The 22,095-nt window shown below is 43.9% G+C and overlaps 1 long non-coding RNA gene across 1 annotated transcript; it reads left to right on the top strand.

The window, feature by feature from the left end:
• Positions 1-857: 857 nt before the first annotated feature.
• On the top strand, positions 858-4,313 carry LOC114766302 (uncharacterized). Its single transcript, XR_003742774.1, has 3 exons — positions 858-1,170; positions 3,617-3,759; positions 3,865-4,313. It is a non-coding gene; the product is annotated as an uncharacterized LOC114766302 (long non-coding RNA).
• Positions 4,314-22,095: the final 17,782 nt, after the last annotated feature.

The raw sequence follows: 22,095 nt of genomic DNA, 5'->3' as shown, positions 1-22,095 counted from the left end.
ATAAGAATTGCAAAACGCATAACCTCAGTAAACCGCTGGTAACATCTAGTGGTGAGTGTCAGTTTACACTTAAAAAAACATGATTTAAAGGTATCCGGTGGGCCTTCTTAGTCACTGGAGCAGATTCCGCACCTTCTCATAACTCTGCTCCCTCTCCTCCGTGCTAATTTAACAAGTGGCTGCCACCGCCATGTTCCAGTGCGACCCGGTCGACGTGCTTGTCATGTTCGGAGAGGTTCAGCTTAATCTGCGTCTGTGGTCCTCAAGGACATGCGAGCTGACGCGAGGCAGGGCGGGACTGGTCTGGCAGACGGGGCTGTGTACTCAGTCAGAAAATGCACTGTGATCCAATGCTTCAACGTTTCCCCCACTGCTCTCCTGACATGTTCTGAAGTTCTGCATGTGAGGAAAAGGATCTGGATACAGTGAGGTCACCTTCAGGGAAAAGTGGAATCTCAAGGATTAACTCAATTGCATGTCTAGATACAAAAATGACACAAGTAGGCATCATTTTGTTTAAGTCTGTGGATCAAATGAAAAAAAGTCCTAATATAGTTCCTGAAGAATTCTCCCAAATCACTTAAAAACACGGTGAGACTCACTTGTAAAAGCCTGTGCAACCAGCGTTCCAGCCAGTTTACAGCATTAACGTGATGAGCGTATGGCACTCAGTGATATCTCTCTTTGAGTACATGTGTGTGTGTGTGTGTGTGTGTGTGTGTGTTTGTGTGGTCGTGCGAGTAGATAGACAGCCAACCAGCCTTGCCATTGCTGCTCAATCAACAGACAGTGTGAATGAGTGATCAGTGATTAGCGCTGGGTGTGAAGTGTGAAATGGGCTCTCACCCCGATGACTGCGGGAGGCCTGGCCCAACCTGGCGTACTCGGCTGTGCAAGAACGTGGCAAGACTCCTCAGTGGGGCATATGCCTGTGACCTGATTCCACATGGTGGGGTTTACACACACCCCGCAGTGAAGGTGGTGTCCGTGTGCATCCGGGGGGGTTAATATCGGTAATCAGTGTACTGCAAATGGACACAGTATAACTAGGCCCTGGGTACGGAGTGGTGGCATTTTATGGCTGAGTGTGGTCCTGTGAAGTTGAACTGGAAATGCTGACTGCAAAAGACTCCCGCCTACATCTGACTTTTGACATCTGAGGCCTCTACAGTAAGATTTTTTGCAGATTTTCTTATTTTTCTTTGTGCATGCACGAAAAGGCATGTTTTTGTAATGCATGTTTCATGTGTAATTTGCAGCTTCTGTTCAGATCATTGTAGATAAAAAAAATATCTTATCTTCAAGAGTGGGTCAGTGAGTGGGGGTTTTTCGCAGCAAATCCTCACTTAGGCAAGCGATTAGAGGACTGATTTGCCGAAGAGTTCTCACACCTGGGTTTGAAGAGTTGACCTAAAGGTCATCCCAAAAACCTGAATACACCCCAGCCCTTTGCTGATAAGATTGCCCACCCCTGAGGTAGACTATCACCCACCTGGCACAGTTGAAGGTTCAAATCCGCTTACTACCATAAGCAGCACACCTAACCCTGCGTTGTTCTAAGGCGACAGAATACTGATCAATGATACTAGTCAATCAATATTTATTTATGACACGTGTACTGGATAAGTTTCAGATGTGTCTGAGTTTATAATTCTGTAAAATTCTCAATCATTATAACATGTTTTTTCTTTGTATTCGATTTTTTTTTTAACCAGTTATGCCTAATCATTTAAACCGCATTAGATTTTGATTATTAATTATATCCCAGGGTTTATGTGAAACTGAAAAAATCCAGGGCAAATTCTGAAATAAATGATGTAGTTATGCCGATAAGAAAAAGTGTAAAAACGACGCTAAAATCAGAATATCTCTCATGGCACGTCCCCTGCAGGGGGGCTGTTGGTAGACGGATGCGGCCCACAGCTGTAACATGAGACGTGTTTCTCATTCACGCCCACTGGACTCGTCCCCCCGCTCTCGCTCCCTGGCCGGATTTGCATTTCACACCGTTCTGCCTCTGTAATGGCTGCTCCATTGCCTTATGCATGAGCAGATAGCGTTGTGTTCAAATCACGGGCCTTTAAATGAGCAGCATGCGGGCTTGTTTAGCCGTCGCTGTCGTGTGTGAAGGTTACTTCAGATTACCTCCTGCACCGCTCACACGTTGGAGGGATTTACGTCTGACTCGCTGATCGCTGGACTCGGTGGGCACTGATGGTCTCTGTTCATTTACACTATGCTGAGCCATCAAGTCTCTTCGCAAGCGACTGTCTTAATGTGACACAAATGCTATCTTCAAGATTATAATTGGTTGTTAGTGCTGAGAGGGCCCCGGTGCAGAAGACAAGCTTCAAATCGGTTTATCGCATGCGGAGACAGGATTGGTCAGACTAACGTGTAAAATATGGCAACGCACGCTAATCTGATGCCATGTGTTTTTGTACACAACTGGCCTGTTGCGCGTTAATGTTCAGAAAGTGCGTCCCTGTCTCTGCACCCCCTGCGGGCACGTAATATCTGAGCTCTAATCCTGCTTCTTCGGAGTGACTGCGCGATTTGCCAAGCCTGTCGAGATAATAAAATAAGTTCTCTGTAGCTGTGATGAATTGATATAGTGACGGGCCAATAAACAGCACCGTGGGTCCCAAACAGGCATCAAACATTCCCACGACTGACTTCATAGGTTGGCTATAATACAAGTTATATTCATTATTCAACATGGGCAATAACTACATAACCAAGGAAGCTACTGTTCTGGAATCAGATGCTGTAAAGGCTGTTGAGCTGTGAAAGATCATCTCACACTCCTTGTCTCACAATATGGAGACAGTAATGCTGAGACTGATGTCTGAGTTCCTCTTCACTCAGCCCAGCATCCCTTGCTTACTCGGCCATAATGACCCTGTGCCGCCTTTGGACGGCAGGAGGAGCAAGCGATGCTGGACCAGGGCCAGGAAGATTGTGAAGGACCTCAGCCACCCCAAGACTGGACTGTCCTCTCTGCTGCGATCAGGGAAGCATCTCCGCTTCATGAAGTCCAACACAGAGGGAATGAGGAGGAGCTTCTTCCCGTGGGATATACGAGCGCTCAACCACAACACCACATAGGACAGAACACTAATACACTCCAGCACTTTCAAACAACTTCTGGACTCTATCCCTCCAAGCATTTGCACAGCTTCACTTTTCACCTTACACACTTCACACATTTGCACACTTTTGCCCTACTCTTTACATATAATTTATATTTAAAAACATAAATTTGTAATATTTGTTTAGATTTGCAATATTTGCATATTTTGTAACACTTTTGTAATTACTTGCAGTATTTGAAATATTGAGGTCAATAGCAGTTGCACAAGCATTTCACTGTATGACTGTGAATGTGACAAATAAAATTCGAATTTGATTTGAAGTAAACTCTGGACACATGGTCTGATCCAGGATTCCAACTCACAGCCTTGGAGATGTGAAGCCACTTCGCTAACCGCAGCGCCACCATGTGACCCTATTTAACATTTAAATTAGCAAACAGCTTTGGCTTCACCGGGCCTAGCAGGTGTCATGTGAATGTCTGTATGCTGCATGACAAAATGAGTGTATCTCTTTCTTTCAGACACACACACACACTCACCCTGTAGGCTACTTGAGGCGGTACCACAGGTCGGGATCAGGAGGCTCCACTCGGGGGAGGAGGGGGGGCCAGTTAACTATGGGGAGACTCAGAGGACACAAACGCCCGAGGACCCCCGCTCTGAGGTAATCTGATGACAGGAGTGATAGTTATTGCTCAATGACATTACATGTTTTCCTTCAGATTCACGTTCGGATTGATTTCCCAGATATTTTTTGAAATATCCCTAGAGCCCCAGAGCGCTGTGACTGGCACCGTGGCCAGAGAAAGAGAGAGAGAGAGACGGGGAGATGGTCGAAAAGAAAAGGTAAAAGAAACATGAGTAAAAAGAGGAAGAGGTCACATGAAAAGCTGATGCTTTTAAAATGGATAAATATGAACATATTATTGTTTGCATTAAACATGGATGGGTCTAAATATAACATATATTCTTTTAAAATGAAGGTGCTTAAATAAATAGAGACTCCTAGTTCTGTTATCGTGAAAAATTCTACCAGTGCAAAGTGAGCAAACAAGATCTTGAAATTGTCAGTGAGCCATATTAAGCACAAAGTACAAAATTAGCACCGCCACCTCATCACGTTTATTTACTGGTCGAATAAAATTCGGTTTTCGACTTCACGAATTTATATGAATTTTGACGATCTCAGCCAGTTCTCAGCATGCTCAGCATGTTTATGGGGTTCCCCCCCCCCACACACACACCAAACAAGTGTCTTACATGTATTAAAATGTGAATGTGTATACATATACATTTAGAAACACATTATTAAATCCATATACTGACAGACTGGCAGATAGACAGACAGACAGTCAGGCAGGTTGACAGACAGGCAGGCAGACAGGCAGGCAGGTTGACAGACAGGCAGGTTGACAGACAGACAGACAGGCAGGCAGACAGACAGACAGGCAGACAGACAGGCAGATAGGCAGACAGACAGGCAGGTTGACAGACAGACAGGCAGGTTGACAGACAGGCAGGCAGGTTGACAGACAGACAGGCAGACAGATAGGCAGACAGGAAGGCAGGTAGACAGACAGGCAGACAGACAGGCAGACAGGCAGACAGATAGGCAGACAGGAAGGCAGGTAGACAGACAGGCAGACAGGAAGGCAGGTAGACAGACAGGCAGACAGGAAGGCAGGTAGACAGACAGGCAGGTAGATAGGCAGGCAGACAGACAGGCAGATAGAACAACACTACAGATATTATTAAGTGTTGTTTGCGGTTTTAGGTAATGCACGTCCCATCTTTAGAAGGTCCCACATTGTTCACTTCCATTATCTTTGGTCAGCGCACCTTCCGCGCCCTTTAACGCAATTTAGCCATGCCGCGCGCGCGCGCGCCCTTCACGTCTCATTAGGAGCGCGTGTCGAGTCGTGGGTGTCGGCGCGCGCTCCCCAGATGTGCTCGCGCAGCGCGCGACACGCCGCTCGCACCTCCAGCCGACCGGCCGCCCTCTCCGCGGTCCCCGCGTCGCGTTCGCAGCTGAAGCCGGGGACGCGTGGCCCTAATTCGTGCGCTTTGCTCGCGCTTTGTTGGCGCGTTTCATTCAACGCGCTCGCCGAGTTAGAGACGTAATTGCCCACAAACGCGAAAGGTCGGATATTCGGAGCACGTGGCTAGATTTCCAGCCTACTTCTACTCAATGATTTGTGTTTCAATTATGATAAATATGGTCTGCAATGCAATGTCTGCGATGAAATGTGCGTTTTTTGGCCGCTTTTGTACCGACACACCCTCTTCCTTTTTTTAAACGTATTTATTTATCCTCCATACAGACGAATTACTGTCACTTCTCCTGTACGAACTGCCATTGTGTCATTTGCTGATAAAGATGATTCCTTTTGTATGATGCGACCTCTCACCCTGCTGCTGGCCTGCGTTATTTCTCAAGTTAGGCCTTCTCAGGGCTCTTGGTTTTGTAACTCAAAATCTATAGAAACCGAATGAAAATTGCTGGTGTCTTCCTCTTGTAAGTCAATTTGGATAAAAGCGTCTGCTAAGTAAAGTTAAGTAAAGTAAATAAAAAGGTCTTTGTATAAATAATATATTATGACTGCTTTAAGGTTGGCATTAAACGTGTAATGTGCAATGATGTACAGTACAGGCCAATAACCTGGACACACCTTCTCATTCAATGTGTTTTCTTTATTTTTATGACCATTTACATTGGTAGATTCTCACTGAAGGCATCAAAACTATGAATGAACACATGTGGAGTTATGTACTTAACAAAAAGTGGAGCCCTGGCCTCCACAGTAACCGGACCTGAACCCAGTCGAGATGGTTTGGGGTGAGCTGGACCGCAGAGTGAAGGCAAAGGGGCCAACAAGTGCTAAACACCTCTGGGAACTCCTTCAAGACTGTTGGAAAAGCATTTCAGGTGACGACCTCTTGAAGCTCATCGAGAGAATGCCAAGAGTGTGCAAAGCAGTAATCAGAGCAAAGAAACTAGAATATAAAACATGTTTTCAGTTTTTTTGTTAAGTACATAACATGTGTTCATTCATAGTTTTGATGCCTTCAGTGAGAATCTACCAATGTAAATGGTCATGAAAATAAAGAAAACACATTGAATGAGAAGGTGTCCAAGTCAACATAACCAAAAAACTTTCTGATGCAGTTGTGTTCTAAGTAATACATTTCATGTCAAACCAAAATGTGACTGAGGATTTTATGAGGAATTATTTTAATAAATAATTAATGATGGTCGGTCACGGAACATATGTTACATTCACAGGGTTAATTGCCAAACAGGGACTGCGAATCAGATGTCTGCAGTGATAAGGCGAGACCATGTCTCAACAGTCCTCATTAATGGCTGTAGTAAATATGACAGGAGGAATTGGGCGAAGAATCACTAATACTCTTATCCACTATATTTTATTTTAAACACATACTATACTTCATAGTGCACCTATACACTTAAAATAGTAGATAAGGTGAAGGACGTGGGATGGTGTGGAAAAGGGGACTTAAGTGACGGGTTGGGGGGCTCAGCAGTGGAATACTCAGGGATTGGGATTTGGGGTTGGGGGGAGTGTGCCCTGGAGCAGCCCAGCAGAGCACAGTGACCCAGCTTGTCGCTCAATGACCTGTGAGAGGGACATAATGAAGTGTGAGTGGCCGTCACCCTAACCGCCTGTGACAGCCCGGCCAAGGGCACATCTGTGACAGTCAGGCCCTGCGCCGGAGCCTGCGTCGGGGCCCTGGCTGCGTTCTCACCGGTGATTCCAGCAGCCACGCAGCGCTCAGGGGAGGACCCCACGTGTACACTACAGCCAGGCCACCCCTCGCTCACCACAGGAGGGGAGGGTGGGGTGGAGGGGCCGAGGGAAGTCTAGACCAGCTGTCACACACCAGGGCTGGCATGCACCGCTTCGCCTGGCATCCTAAACAATGCATTGTTTGCATTTGATTTTTCTTTTCCCCTAATGTGGTCCTGATTGGAAATGTTCCCATGGTTCCTCTCGGCAGCACATTCATAAGAGGCCAGAGGTCAACTAAGCCCTAGTTTGGAGGCTCGTTAAACTCTCAAAAGCTCATTAAAGTTTTTCTCTGTGGGCAAGGGGGTACTTTCCCTAATCCACCTTTCATTTTTGACTGACGGAGCTTCCCCAACCTCACCAACCTGACTCCATGGCCCTCTGGAGGTGTGCCGGGTCCCCTGGCAGTGCCCAGCTGTCATAACCCAGCATAGCTGGAGGAGAGCGGGGGGCACTGCCAGCCGCGCTCACGCAGAAGGCCCTCACCAGACCCTGAGAGGGTTTCCAATATGTCACCCGGCAAAACACACTGTAAACATCCAGGCGCACCGACACAAACACAGCAGTGGGACCCTGCCAGCAGCAGAGGCTGCTGAACACCGGCAAGCGTGGAACCGCGCCAGGGTGGCAGGCCAATAACTGCGAGAGCTGTGCCAAGAACAAACACAGATCCTAACATGCCACCATCGGCTGAACTTTTCATGAAACGTCCATTACACAAAGTCTTGCTTAAAAAACACAATGTTGTATTTCTGATTTTGTCTATTTTAAGAGATGTGTGTCCTGTGTCCACATAGTAAATCTTTTTTCTGGAATTGTATATATCAATAAAACAAATATATAGTGTCAAATTATACTCATTCGTGTCCTTGATTTTTCTGCTATTGTTTAAGTAGATATGATTTAAATACATATCTTGAATAAAATGTAATAATTATGTGTCTAATTCCAGACAGAGGAAATATTGACTAAATCCAAGCTAATATATTCAGGAGGACGAGGCCAGTCTTTTGTTACTACCCAGCTACTTCAAGAGTAAATGAGGACTGGATTGTCTGCAAGAGAACTGGATCGTCTGCTTCTGATGTTCCTTAGCAGAGCTGAAATGCTGGTGATGGTTTACATATGAAAATAAGGGCCTTGTTGACCAGATTCTTTTGTGTCACACATCCATAGAGTATATGTGCTATATCACACACACAAACACACACGCACACACACACACACACACACACACACACACTCAGTCTCCCCAGTGGTGCAGGCTTTAGATGAGCCCACTGGAGCACACACTGCATGCTCAGTGGCATTTATTTGCCTCTGCCTGAGACTCTGCTGCCCAGCTGGGTGCTCCGTCTCTCGCTCTCCCCTCTCGCTCTTTCTGTTTATGAAGGAGAGGCAGGAAAGGAGCGATAGGAGGCCTCTGCCCTTTTCTCACCACATTTCAGCCATGTGGGGGAAGAGACTACATCATCCTCTTCCCTGTGTCAGTTCCCTCAACATGAAGGCTAAAGGAGGTGGTGATGCACCTTCTCCTCAGCAGTGCAGTGCCGCTCTTTATGCATATGAGACTCAGACAGCATTCTACCCCACAAGCCCCCCCTCCCCCAGACATCCTCTTTCTCTTATGTATGGGTTGCAGCCCACTAATAGTTTTTCTGTCACATCGCCGGAGGGAACTGATGAAGCTTTTCACCTGGGAGTGTTTGGGTGGATCCAGAAAGTAGAGAGTTGGAGATGAAGTGGTACAGAAATTATCTGAAGATGTGCCAGTCATGCATCAGTTTCACAGAAAAGCTACCACTGTGCAGAATATTTAGAAGCAGCAGTGCTCTCAGTCATAGATGTGTAGTACATTTGTAAAAATGAACCATTTATTTAACTCATATGACTGAATAAGTCATGAGTGCCGTATGGATGAGTGTAATGAGACCTCATTTGTCAAATAAACAAAAAGTTGTGCATCTCCCTCCTCTAATGGATAGCAAATCTATCTTTTAAAATAAAAATTTTGCATCATTTATAAATTACATGCAGCATATTTGTTATTAGAAATGAGCATGCGGTCTAAGCAAATTGTAAATTCTCATTAATGTCTTTTTTCAACGTTTGACATTCCGATGTTAATTTATAATAAGCTGGCACTCATTTATTCTGATGGCTTCAGTGGAGCGGCTCATTAAGAAAGCAATCTGCCAAACAGCAAATCCAAAAAAATGTTTTTTTCTTTTCTGTGTCTGACTACATTTTGCTTCAACTAACATTAATTGTTTGTCTAACATTAATTATTTTGCTATTAAAGAGAATAATCAGTGATGTGCTATTAATTAATGGTGTAAACAGATGTTTAAATTCAGTGTGTGCCTTTTTTTATATTGACAACAAATATTTTGAGCATTCATCAACCTGTCAGTTCTGCTTAATAAATATTGTAAAACCGCTCAATATGATATAGCTGTTTTATATAGCATATTTTCACATTTAAAAAAAACAGAATTCACTGCTTACTCCTGTCAAACGGAAAATTACCTTCATTCAAGTAAAGTATGCGTGAGCAAAGCTTTAACACACTCCACTTGAATACTTGCAATATTTGCAATACCGAGGTCTATAGCAGTCACAAAGGCATTTCAGTGCATATCATACCATGTATGACTGTGTATGTGACAAATAAAATTTGAATTTGATTTGATTTGGAATTTACTGGATGCCAGCAGATCAATAATTTATAACTAACGGACGTATTACAATATACTCCTATAGTGACCCCCACCCCACCCCTATAGTATCTGATAAAGTGTGAATGGGGGCATCATCATCCTATCAGAACAGAAAGTCTCATGGCTGCCCTGTAGACACCTGAGGTCAGAAGCGATAGTCCAGCAAGATGTCATTGTGTTGCCTCATCAGGACTGCTCTGTTTCCTCAGTGACCAGATGTCTATCCGAGCAGATAATCTTTCTGTAAAGAGAAATCAATACAAATTCATATGTAAGTACTCTAAGAACTGTTACCACAAGGACCAGAACATCAGGCCCACACATATGTGGATGCATGTACACAAACACACACTGTGATGAGTGGACAGGGTGGGGGTGTGACGGTGCAGCGGTGTAATGGCTCTGTCAGGAACAGTCTGTTGAAGATTTGTATGTCTAATCCACTGAGCATCAGTGCAGCAGGTCTGGCTGTGTCGCCCCTGGTGATGTGCCATGTTCTTCTGTCACATGACATTTTAGTCTATGGGATGCCGGTGCAGCATCTCTCAGTGTGTGTGTGAGTGTGTGTATGTGTGTGTGTGTAAGGTGGGTTTGGTGGGGTAACGTGCTGATGGTTGCTTGTCAGGGGACACCGGGTATGTGGTATGGTGGACCCCAGGGCAAGGCCACTCCTCTCTGTACTTGCCAGCAGTGGAACAGAAGTGACAGCAATACAAATGTGACAAAAGCAACAAATTCCTGTTATGTCTATGCTATCGAGTTTAACAGGAAGGTGCTGCATTTCAAAAAACATGATTTTATGTAGATTTCTAGAAATGTACATTTTACATTTTACATTTACGGCATTTATCACGCAATCAGTAGTTACAGGGACAGAACCCCTGGAGCAACTCAGGGTTAAGTGTCTTGCTCAGGGACACAGTAAGTATAGATACAACCTATGACTTTATGTTCATCTGGTTCACTGGTGAGTATGTTACCCACTAGGCTACTGCCACCTCTGTGGTTGTTTTGGTCGTGAGGTGCGTTTCCCAACAGCTTTTCCCAACCTTGGTCCTGGAGGAACATCGATCGAAGAGTCTCCACTCCAGCCCTACCTTAATTAGGCTCAGGCGTTTCTTAATGGCCTAATAATGGGTGGGGCAGATTGTGAAGATATGTGGGTCGGAACAAAAACTGGTTGGGAAACACTGGTCTAGGTTACATCATCCGATTGATTTACTTCCTGTTTTCACAAAGTAAACATCTTCCATCTTGTTGCATGCTGTAACATACAGTCCTGTTACATTGTAAGAGTCTGTGTGTGTCTGGGTCAATGTAAAGGGCCGGCTGCTGCTTTTCAAGGCTTTCAAGCATGAGGAAGACCTCCGGCTCCAGTGACAAGGCCAGCACGGGGCAGGTGGCAAAGTCATCTGCCCAACACAGAAGTTAGTCTGTGCCCCAAAGGGAAGAAGGGTTGTGGATAAAGGAAGATGCCATATAGCTGTTGTCTGTAAAAAGCTGGTGCATCTGGGAGAGTTACTACCTGTGAATATGTATTGTTTCACTTATTCCTGATCTTTACTGCCATCTACAGGATCATAAGGTCAAGCTCAGTCTTGTCAAAAAAAAGTCACGAGTGACAGAAGTAAAACTAAATTAATGGGTACGGCAATGGGGGATGTTCTTTAAATGTTAGCCACCTTATTTATAGGTATCAAATAACATCATGCTGGTTGTCACCCTAAAGATATTAAAGTGAAAGTGTAAGTTTTTGTCATTGTGATACACGGCATAGCACAACACACAGTGAACACAAAACGTGTCCAATCCAATTGACCCATCACCCTTAGTGAGCTGAAGGTAGCCATAAAATGCAACCCGTGGAGGAGTGTATGGGGACGGTAACTTGCTCAAAGGGATTTGAAGTCCACTAGGCAATGACTGCCAATTAAGGATACAAGGGGGTTATTGTCAATACAGCAGTAAATACAGTATACGGTGGCTTGAAATGCTATTTCACACAGACCCACCATAGTGCATTACCCTAAAATTAAACTTAATATCTATAAAAAAAACTATTACACTGTTATATTGAATAACCTTGGACATAATAAAATTAAGACTCCTCTCTTAGAAATGAAGCTCCTTGTGCTAGTCCAAAAACTGTGCAGGATGGTAGAAAATTTTATTGCACAATAAAAGAATGATATAAATAAGCCATATATATTAAAAAAATGTTACTTTTTCTGCAACATTGTGAGCTGAGGGCAAAAAGCATGAGCTTCTCAGGATGCTCCCGCTTTATACATCTATGCACCACATGTCATGGCAATTAACCGCCTTGGACAATTCCTTACAGCTTCAACTGGTTTCATTTTTGCCCATTTAAACTTTCATTACTCGTAGTACAGCTCACAGAATTTCCCTGCTATCATTTTCAATGCCCGTTAGGGTGATTTTCATGGTTTTTAGGGTGAGTGGTTACACAAAGAAGAGAGATCAGGGTCACTGTCATTAACCAAATGTTTGTGAATCTAAATGTAACGCATTACATTTACTATTATTTTTTTTACATGTTGAATTCTAACAATTCTTATCCTTTCACACACACACACAAACCAGAGACTGCTTGTATCTACTATTTAAATACTAATTTTGTGACAAGAACCCATTAGGCAGGCGACTTTGCATAGGTTAATTACAGCATTTATTCATTTTCAAAAACCAATACTCTCTAATCCCAGCTCCTCGCTCACATTCGCTGCCTCCATTGCCATTTGCGCTGCACGTTCCTATTACTATCCCCCCTTCTATCCCTCGCACTCCTCTCTTCCCTCCCTCTGTTTTCCCTCCTCTGCATAGTAATCATCCCAGCAGGGCTCCTGTCATCTGCTGTCCTGTGATTCCATTTGTGTGGAACGCCGGAGCATTTAAGTGTCAGGAATGATGGCCCGCCACACCCTGCATGACGCCAATGCAAGGTAAACACTGGGGGGGGGGGGGTTATCCGATGTGAACATATTAACTCAAAACGAGCCAAAATAAACTGTAATGCCAAATGCTAATGTGTTTGGGGAATGCACAAGTTGAAGCGATTTAAATTTTAAGAGGCTGAATCCATGAAGAGTTTTTAAGATTTTGTAACATGGCATATATTTGTAAAACTCCTGTCCTTTTCAAAATTATTTTAAAAAATTGCTTCAGTCACATGAGCCATACTATGGCCCAGTATAATTTTAGCAATTATCTAATGACAGTAATTACAAAAAAATACTTGAACAGAGTACATAATATTGTCCTGATTGGGGGGCTCAACATTAGTTGAGTTGTACTGCCATCTAGAGGCTGGGAGAAGACTGCAATTTAAAACTGGGCTATTGGTACCAGGTTAGAACAGAAAGTCCTGGAGTATCAGGCGAAATAAAAGCCTGTCTGTTCATCCTGGTAGAACAATACCCTTTACTCTAAACATAATTAGTGTTACTCGTGTGATTCCAGGACAAAGAGAACCACAGGGGTTGCAGATAAACCAGAGACACAGAGACAGAGGAGCCAGGCTTTCTGGCTGAGGACATTACAAAGATTCAAGTTAAAAAGAAATTGGCTCATTTGAGCTTTACAAATACGGTCTCTAATCTAGTAGAATAGCAGACATTATTTAAGAAGGAATGAATGAAGACGTAGCGAACCAAAGCTTTTCCAATAAGACACTGTCTGCTGAAATTGAGTCCATCAATTACTCTTTGTCCAGCCATGTGAGTCTCGGCAAGTCACGCCTTCCCACCAAATGATTAAAAGGCCGAATGATTACCCAGCCTACTAAAACCTCATATTATGAACTCACCAGCCCTTTTCAATCAGTCTGATGAGACAGACGTCTTCCAATCCATTGCTTGGCAGTGGAATAACGGGGCAGTGGTGGCCTAGCGGTTAAGGAAGCGGCCCCGTAATCAGAAGGTTGCCGGTTCGAATCCCGAGCCGCAAAGGTGCCACTGAGGTGCCACTGAGCAAAGCACCGTCCCCACACACTGCTCCCCGGGCGCTTGTCATGGCTGCCCACTGCTCACTCAGGGTGATGGGTTAAATGCAGAGGACAAATTTCACTGTGTGCACCGTGTGCTGTGTATCACGTGTGACAATCACTTCACTTCACTTCACTTCACAAATGGATTTCTACTGGGCTTAATTCAGTTCCCCCTCACATTAAACATTTTTGACCCACTCTGTATGGATATCTTTTTTGACCACTTATATTATTCCTTCTTGGTGGCCAATAAGAGGATCGGTGGCTGGGATATGATAGCCGGGTAAAATTGGTATGGGAAGTTCATGCATTTTCTTAACCCAATTACCATGGTCAGATTCAACAGGAAGTTGAAGTTCAGTAATCACTGGAAAGACTTTTTGGAAACACTGTCAGGATGCTGTTTGGACTCATTTTACCCAAAATATTGGTAGCAGTGGGCAACTGGACAACAATGGAACTGGCTGTAAATAATTTATCAAACCGTTACACTAGGCATGTTTCATAGTTCATTCAAAATATTAACCCGTGTGGTTGGCGGATCTGAAAAAAGAAAACAAATATACATGCAATAAGATAAATATTCGAATTATAATGTGATTCCAATGGCTTCGGCTCATCTTATGTGAATAACATATGATCTAACACATTTTCAGTGACTCCATACATTACCCCCCTCAGTTGGACTCAGTTTTTTTTTGCCTAGAATTACACAGGTACAGGACAGTCCCTAACCCTCAACTGGGCAAGTTGGTAGACCTCCCAAAAATAGTCCAAAAATGTGGTAATTTCAAAAAAATCTTATTTCAGCCACAACTGTTCACCTAAACATCAGCTTTTGTACAGACGTAACAAATGAAAACAAAGCAGCAAAGATGCAGTGACCCTCAGCCTCATCCATCACCTTGTTACTGGTCTGACGTTGTGTTACTCAAAATTTCACTCCCACAGCTACAGCCAGTCCACAACACACCCTGCTGAGGCGTTTCCCCTCTGCACGTGTGTGAGTGAGTGTGGTGGGACGTTGCCGGACTCCAGAGACACGGTTGCTAATAGCAGATTTCATGCCAGGTCTGCAGGAGGACCCCGCATTAATTAGATTTGTGTCCCCAAGCTGCTCGTGTGGCAGGTGATGTTCATTCACTGTGACCCTGTACATTCGCGGTTATCAATTAAGGACTAATTCACTTACTCACTTCGCAACTTATTACCACTGACGGGGGGGGGGACACGCTCTAGCCTTCACCACGTCAACTCCTGACTGCATGCGATTCGCCCCGCCAGCCCCTCCCTGCGGAAAGCATTGTGTATCTGAGGCGCATGGGCTTCGCTTTAATTTGTCTGCATGGTGATAAAAATGATGCCCAAATCAGCCAGATAATTAGCCGCCTTGTGAGGGCCTCATAACGAGAGAGCGTGGCTGGTGTTTCAATTACAGCACATCTCTGACCTAATTGGCCTCGTACACACGCACTTGTATGTACACATCTAGACACACAGGACAGTTTGTCCTAATCAAGGCAAGTCTGCACAGTCAAGGCAATGTGCTTATTCTAATTTAAACCATCAGTATCGTGGTTTAAAACCACGATACTCTATATGATTCATGATCATAATTATATATGTATCTTGTTATATGCATTATATAATAAGTGCTAGGGTCTTGCATCTTTTATCTAGGTAATTATTTAATGATTGTCGAATGAGGTGTTTTGGGACATTGAAATCCTGAGACTGAGGCTCCTCTGGACCGAATATGTTCTATTTTTATGCAGCAGATGGCGCTAAAACTCTTTAAGCAAGTAACGTTGGCGAAACCTTCGTTTTAGAAGGGACCTATGCAAATACAATTATTAGATAATATTAATAGTTTATATTATTATTAAACATACAGTAGTGAAAAACAGATACTGCAGAAAATGTTTGTAACTTCGGTGTTATATATATATGTTCTTGTCAGTCGATTCACTAAAATGCTCTCTTAATGATGACATTGTTGGTACATGTGCTGTTGCCATTTCATTCCAAATGTTTCACATGCAACAACAAATAAGCACCGGCTGCGTAAGAAGAGTTCTGCCAGTATGTTGGTGCCAGCCGTTACTCCACAAGAAGTTTGTCCAGTGTACCCCTAACCCTTAGAGGGAGCACTCACGCAAGAAAAACCCACACCACATCAGCGCTGGAGAACCCACACGTCACATCGCTGAAGAGGCTGCGTTATGTAGATTTATTTCCTCTCTTATAGCCTGTCGGTATGGAATGATTTTATAAGCCTGAGAGAAAGACCGAGGAGGCTGTGGAGAGGGACATTTCATTCTGATGTGTTTGTTTCTGTCCTCCTGTATCCTTTCCTCCTATCTTCTGTCCTCTTATCAACCTGTGCTCTCCTTCCCCCGTCCCCTTTTCCCATCCTTTAATCCTTCGTCTCCTCTGCTATCTCTCAAGTCTCTCTTCTTCTCTGTGGAAGTGTCGGGGCTCATTTTGAACCTGGGAGAAGGCTTTTCTGTTTAAGGACGTCGTTGTCTCCCTGTGATGAGGTCTCCTGGCCGATGAAGGGAGAGCAACACTTTCTCGGTTTAAGAGGTCCGGAGTTAAATTCCTTGTTTTTTTTTAACGGGCAGATTTCTATCACGATGACCCACACAACAGCACCGCAAAATGAAGTTATGAGTTCAGCATCCTGACCATCATCAAGAACACTAATCCCATTAGGTGTTGGGAATGAGATAAAATAAAGGACACACTCTTCACGACACAATCTCTTTCCTGTCCTCACACACACACACACAGCTACTCAAAGGCCTTGGCTTTGTTCTGCGGCCGGTGGCCATTTATCTAACAGCCTCCAGTCTCCATTTACTTCCAGATTGCCAGCGACTCGTGACCCCCAGACCCCAATCCACACAAGGCCTGAAGGAGGGCCCATCAATACTGGCAGCAGCTTGTTTTTGTCTTTGCTTGCTGGATAAATGATGCTACTGGCTGCTGAACCCACACACACACACACACACATGCACACACAGTCAGGGGACTCTCCTTTACTCCGTTGATATAGTGTAGACTCCTGGTCGAGACCTTGCCGCTTGGTGCCTTGGTGGAAAACGCAGACAAGCCACAGGAGGCTTGTGAGGAGCAGCCCACTAACCCCCACCCCCCTGCCACCTCTTTTCCTGCCCCATGTTCCTTTAACCCTTGTTACAGATGCAGCAGATCAGGTTCGGGGGCGCCCTCTCTCTCCCATTGCGGTGACACGGCCTCCATCACCATCCGAGTAATATATTCATTTCATCCGCTGGCCGGCCAAGGGGTCACAGCCTTATCTATTGAGCGTTTGTACCGCTGTCATCTCTCTGGCCAGAAACCATAACTTCTCACACGAGGCCAGAGAGGAGAGCGAGAGAGAGAGAGGGATAGAGAGGATAGTCTCTTTTTTTATTCAGGGAATAAGAGGATACAGGATACAGGGAAAGGACTTAAAAATCCTGCAAATGCAAAGGTTCACATTTCTGCACACAATGTCACCATCAGTTACATGTTACACATCTAGTTCCAGGGGGGTTGGGGTGGGGTGGCGTAGCTGTGGGTTACAGGGATGTGAAGGCGTACATGGGCATGCATGGGCCTGCATGCCAGCAGCCCCCCCCCACCCCCACCCCACTTGCCGGGAGCAAGTGTTGTACAATGCGCCCATTAGATGGAGCAGAATGGGTCTGCCGGACTGCAGTTAATTAAGCACATCAGTTTCTTAATGTGATCAATTTTAATTAAACTGAATTTTAATCGGGTTGGGGGGAGGTGGCGGGGAGAGGTGGCGCGGTCAGCCGCGGTGAGGAGGTTGTTAATTCAGTCAGATGCTCGTGGTGTCGGTAGCACTGTTCCCCATTTCTCCCCCCTCTAGCACACACACACACCCCTCCCTCTTCACTTCACATTTCCTAGCACCTAATTAATATGGATGGGGCATTAAGCTTTTTGGACTCTGGTGGCTCTGATTTCATGACTATTAATGATTTTAATGAACTGTTCTAATAAGGCAGTTTTCTCTGCCATGCTTTAAAGTGCAGTCCGCTGCATATGCTGCCGGTAATGAGGTTTGAGGCCTTGGTGGGGTAAATTGATCAGGCTACCATGGCTCATTCTCATACACATTGTTCAGAAGAGCTGAGGATAAAAATGTGTCTGCTGCCAGGTTAATAAACAATGAACACTGTATAATATATGAATCTGTTTTTGTAATTGGCAATGTTTATCATGAATAATAGTGTGGTGGCTAATATTTCCTCTTAAAAAGCAACTTGAAACTAAAAGAAATCATGAGATACTTGAAAAATTGCTGCTGTGTCTGTGGCCTGTTTAGAGTAACATTTTGTTCAATTTGAAAAATGTTTCACTAAATACAATTGAGGTGCAAAATTCTTGCCATTTGTAAGAAAAAAAATTAATAAAGACTAAAACTTAACTGCGCAACTACAGCATTTGGCCCCTTAACCTCTTTCTGTCTGTGATACAAATCTCACCAGTTTAATCTGGGCTAAATAAACCAGTAACAGTGAACTGTCTAAACCCATTCTATTTACTAGAACAAACACTTACGTAGACTTGTGGCACATGTGGTAAAATATGTCTCACTTCTCTATTTCAATTAGTAAATTCTCAATTTTGTGCAGATTGGCCTTTTCCATTGATTGAAAGAAAATATTTCACCACAGGTATAGCGTTTTCAGCACCGCGTATCACCATTTCTGTCAATGAAAAGAAAAGAATTATGATTTTTCTCTCATCTAAGCTTTTCATCTACACTATATAATGATAGTTTTACTATCATAGTGTAAGAACACGGTGGCAGTATTATGCATCATTTCAATAGAATAGAAAACATTTCAGAGATGGCCAAAAATCCCAACAGAGGGTGTATTTCCATGTGTGCAGCATTGGTCAGAAACGACAGATTCAAGCTAATTTAATTCAGATTTAGGTTAACCGAAACATATGAATGTTGCTTGTGTTGTTCCTGCTAATTGTATGTCACACTCAGGACAAGTGTTCACTCCGGTTTGACCCACTCCATTTTTCCCAGTATCCCCTTTCTTCTCCTTTCTGATAATGGATTTTCAGAGCTGTTGGCCTTGTGCGTAAATTTACAGTCTAATATATCCAATGCTTACATTAAGGATGCATGGTGTTATGATGCATCAGTGATATGTATACATACTCCATGAAGTGAAACATTGATTTAAAACATCGCATTATCATTCATGAGGGCATTGCCATGCATGCCATACATTATTTAAAGCTTGCTTCAATGTTAGAGAAGCACAGGCGATTTAAGGCTTCTGACATCAAAGCATTAACAAAAATCAACATTGAAATGTTTATTCTCCATCCAATTCTGTGTGTGGACATTAGAGTTGTATTTGTCCACAATGTTCTACCAGGAGTGCCAAATACTAGAGGAAGCGATTTACCTAACATACGGACTCCCTTCAGGCAATTCCATTTGCATAAAATGTATAAAAGACTGGAGAAGGTGCTCATTTAATTAAGGACAGGATGTAAACCTCTTGATGGCTATATCTCCAGGTCCCTTAATGTGCATTTTATTTACTAAAATTCCTGCAGCATAGAGAGGGAACAGTTGTTTTCGAGCTGATGGAAGTCAAGAATTACAATCGGCAGCACGGCCACCACATCACTGTTTTAATGAATTCTGTGTGACAAATGAGAGTGTGGTTAGAAACCCTATTCATGCCTAGAGATGAGTTGTTTATTCTGGCTGTCCACACATAAATATTTCATCCAGACGTTATTGCCTCCCTTGGAGACTAACCAGTGCAGTTCCTGCCTCTTATTTAATTAACCAAGTTTGTTAATTAGGCATACTGCAAGGCAACATGCCTGCAAACAGCTTGCTGGTGTAATAGTGTTCAGGACATGCAGAGTGTGTGCATGACTGTTATGCATTGTAGCTCTAAAGGCATGGGCGAATTCGCTCCAATTAAGTAAAAAATATATGTTTAGGACAAAGCTAAAACATAAAGTATTATGTTTGTGAATGAAATATGAAATATGCATTTCCATAGACATACACACAGATTCATAGTTTTTTTTACGATTTTACACATAATTGCCTATGTAAATCAGTCATCAGGCATAGAATTAGAAACAACATACACCAGAATATTACATAAAGTATGAGGGACAACCCATTATTGCCACCACAGTAACCCCGCTACAAGAAATACGTCTGCCTTTCTTTATTCACTGTGCACAACAAAGCAGGCTAGCAGGCATCCATTTTAGGGGGGTCACAAACAACCCTTGCATGAGGGATGAGTTTTGACAGATAAACAGCTAGAGTAAATGGAACTGCACGCGGATCAATTTCAGACAACACGCTTTGTGCATCTGCATCTTTTAGCAGGTAATTTTTCCATGTCAATACATCATACCATCACCAAATTGGTTTCGGAGATAAAAAAAAGGAAGAACAAGCAAGACAGACAGAGAAATCAATCTGGAGTACGATAACAAGTTTGCCAAATATATGTGTGATTCATAAATTTTGCTTAATGCAGGGGTCACGCATGAGAAGATGGGATATAACTAATAAAACTAACCTGAATAATTGCTACGGCTGTCAAAATGAACAGTTTAATTGCTTTGCGAAATAAATTACGCTGTGGGCAAGGTTTGTCCTTTGACACGGACGCAAAATTTATCCATCCTGAGACAATCCCAACAGAAAGATGGAGACAGACGGCCAATTCAGACATGTTTTGAGAGAGAGCCTTTATCAGGCATTATCACATTAAATTAAAAACATTTAAAAAATAATAACTGAACTACTGAGAAAATCTGAGTAATTAGCAGAAAATTTCCATTTTATTTACAAGCAGCGTGTTTTACTTAACAACAAGAAAAAAGACCAGGTCATATCCCTGTCACTCCCTCTCTGAGGCTCTCTTCCACACTGTTCATAAAATTTGCATTAAGTGTTAAGAATCATTCACAATTATTTCATGGTAAAATGTGTGATTAATTAGTTATTTAAATTGACTGACGTCCCTAGCAACTCTGGCAGATCCACAGGACATTGTTGTCACACCACGTTGAGCTGCTAGTAGTTTTGATTGCACGGGGCCTGCTCATTGGCGAGTCGCTCTCAGTACAAATGCACGGGAAGGAAACTAATTAGCCGCCCTGTCAGGAGAGGGCAGGGGGAACGTGATGGGAACTTGCCGGACAGCCGACAGGTAGCTCAGGCCAGAGCAATATCGCACCCGTCTGCGTTCTGCCCGAGTAAAGCTGCAGGTATAATTTCCAGCAGTCCCTGCCTATTGGATTAGCGTACCGATTGGGAGGGGGGTGGCTGAATGCGGTCCGAGAGGCATGCAGCTGAAATGGAAAATGCCACTGGAGTGAGACCGGGAGCGGGAATGCATCTGTAACACGCGGGGAGGATGGCTGCTGCCGTTCTGTCATCGATTCGCTCCAAATTATTTCTGCTCCAGGGAAACTGCACCGGTCCGTGGGGTATCATGAGAGACAGCTGTAGGTGATGAAGGGATGTGCACCGCTGCCACAGTGCTGAATGCATAATACCGATGCATGCCCTCAAACTCACAAAAGGCAGGGCTTTTATTTTCTTAAACAAGCTGCTGCTGTGTCTCGGCACTGTTGGGAATCTCTACCTTGTTTGCCGCTCTTCGTTAATATTCCACATCATGTTTATTACAGAGACAGGCAAACTGCCTTTGTAATACTATACAACTGAATGGCATCCAATCAGTTCAGTGAGTCACTGCACGGAATTGATTTGGGTTGTTTCATCTAAACTAAAGGACATATTTTCCTATGTCTCTTCAATGTATGTTGGTAGGGTGCAAGGAGGTTTAATGGTTTAAATTGTGAGGATTTGCCTGTTGTTTCTGTTGAATTATGACACAAAATGAACTGTTAAAGCAGAGCATTGAAGCCTAATGAATATGAAACCAATGGATTTAGAGGTTTCGTCCACATGGTAAGTATTGGTATTGAAGCAGGGCATGAGGACTGGCACATCTGTGCACTCTCCCATCGTCCCTGTGGGCCATCAACACTTTAGAAAGACAATCTGCAGGAGGCACAACCCTGTGAGGTCCCAAGGCACACCAGCTCGTCCGTGTCCATCTGATTCCCCTCACAGCCATCTTGCCTCCTCCAGAGACGCCTAGGGCTCCCATAACATTCCCTCCATGTGAGCTCCAGCCATCTGTGCTACACTGAGGGCCCAGCGAGAAAGCTCTTCTGCAAGCCAATCTCCTCATCCAGACCCGTGTGATTCCCCTGACAGACCAAGGCATGGCTCACCATTCCAAGAGACTCCAGAGACCTAAGGCTCAGTCTGCAGGGATTTGAAGACGCTTGATTGGTACTGTCTTCAGCCCTCTCGGCTATGGAAGGACATCTGAAGGGGGGAAGGA

Source organism: Denticeps clupeoides, chromosome 16 (assembly GCF_900700375.1).
Source record: "Denticeps clupeoides chromosome 16, fDenClu1.1, whole genome shotgun sequence".
In the NCBI taxonomy this organism is placed as follows: domain Eukaryota; kingdom Metazoa; phylum Chordata; class Actinopteri; order Clupeiformes; family Denticipitidae; genus Denticeps; species Denticeps clupeoides.
Note: the sequence above shows the minus strand (reverse complement) of the source record. Positions and strands in the feature narration are given on the sequence as shown.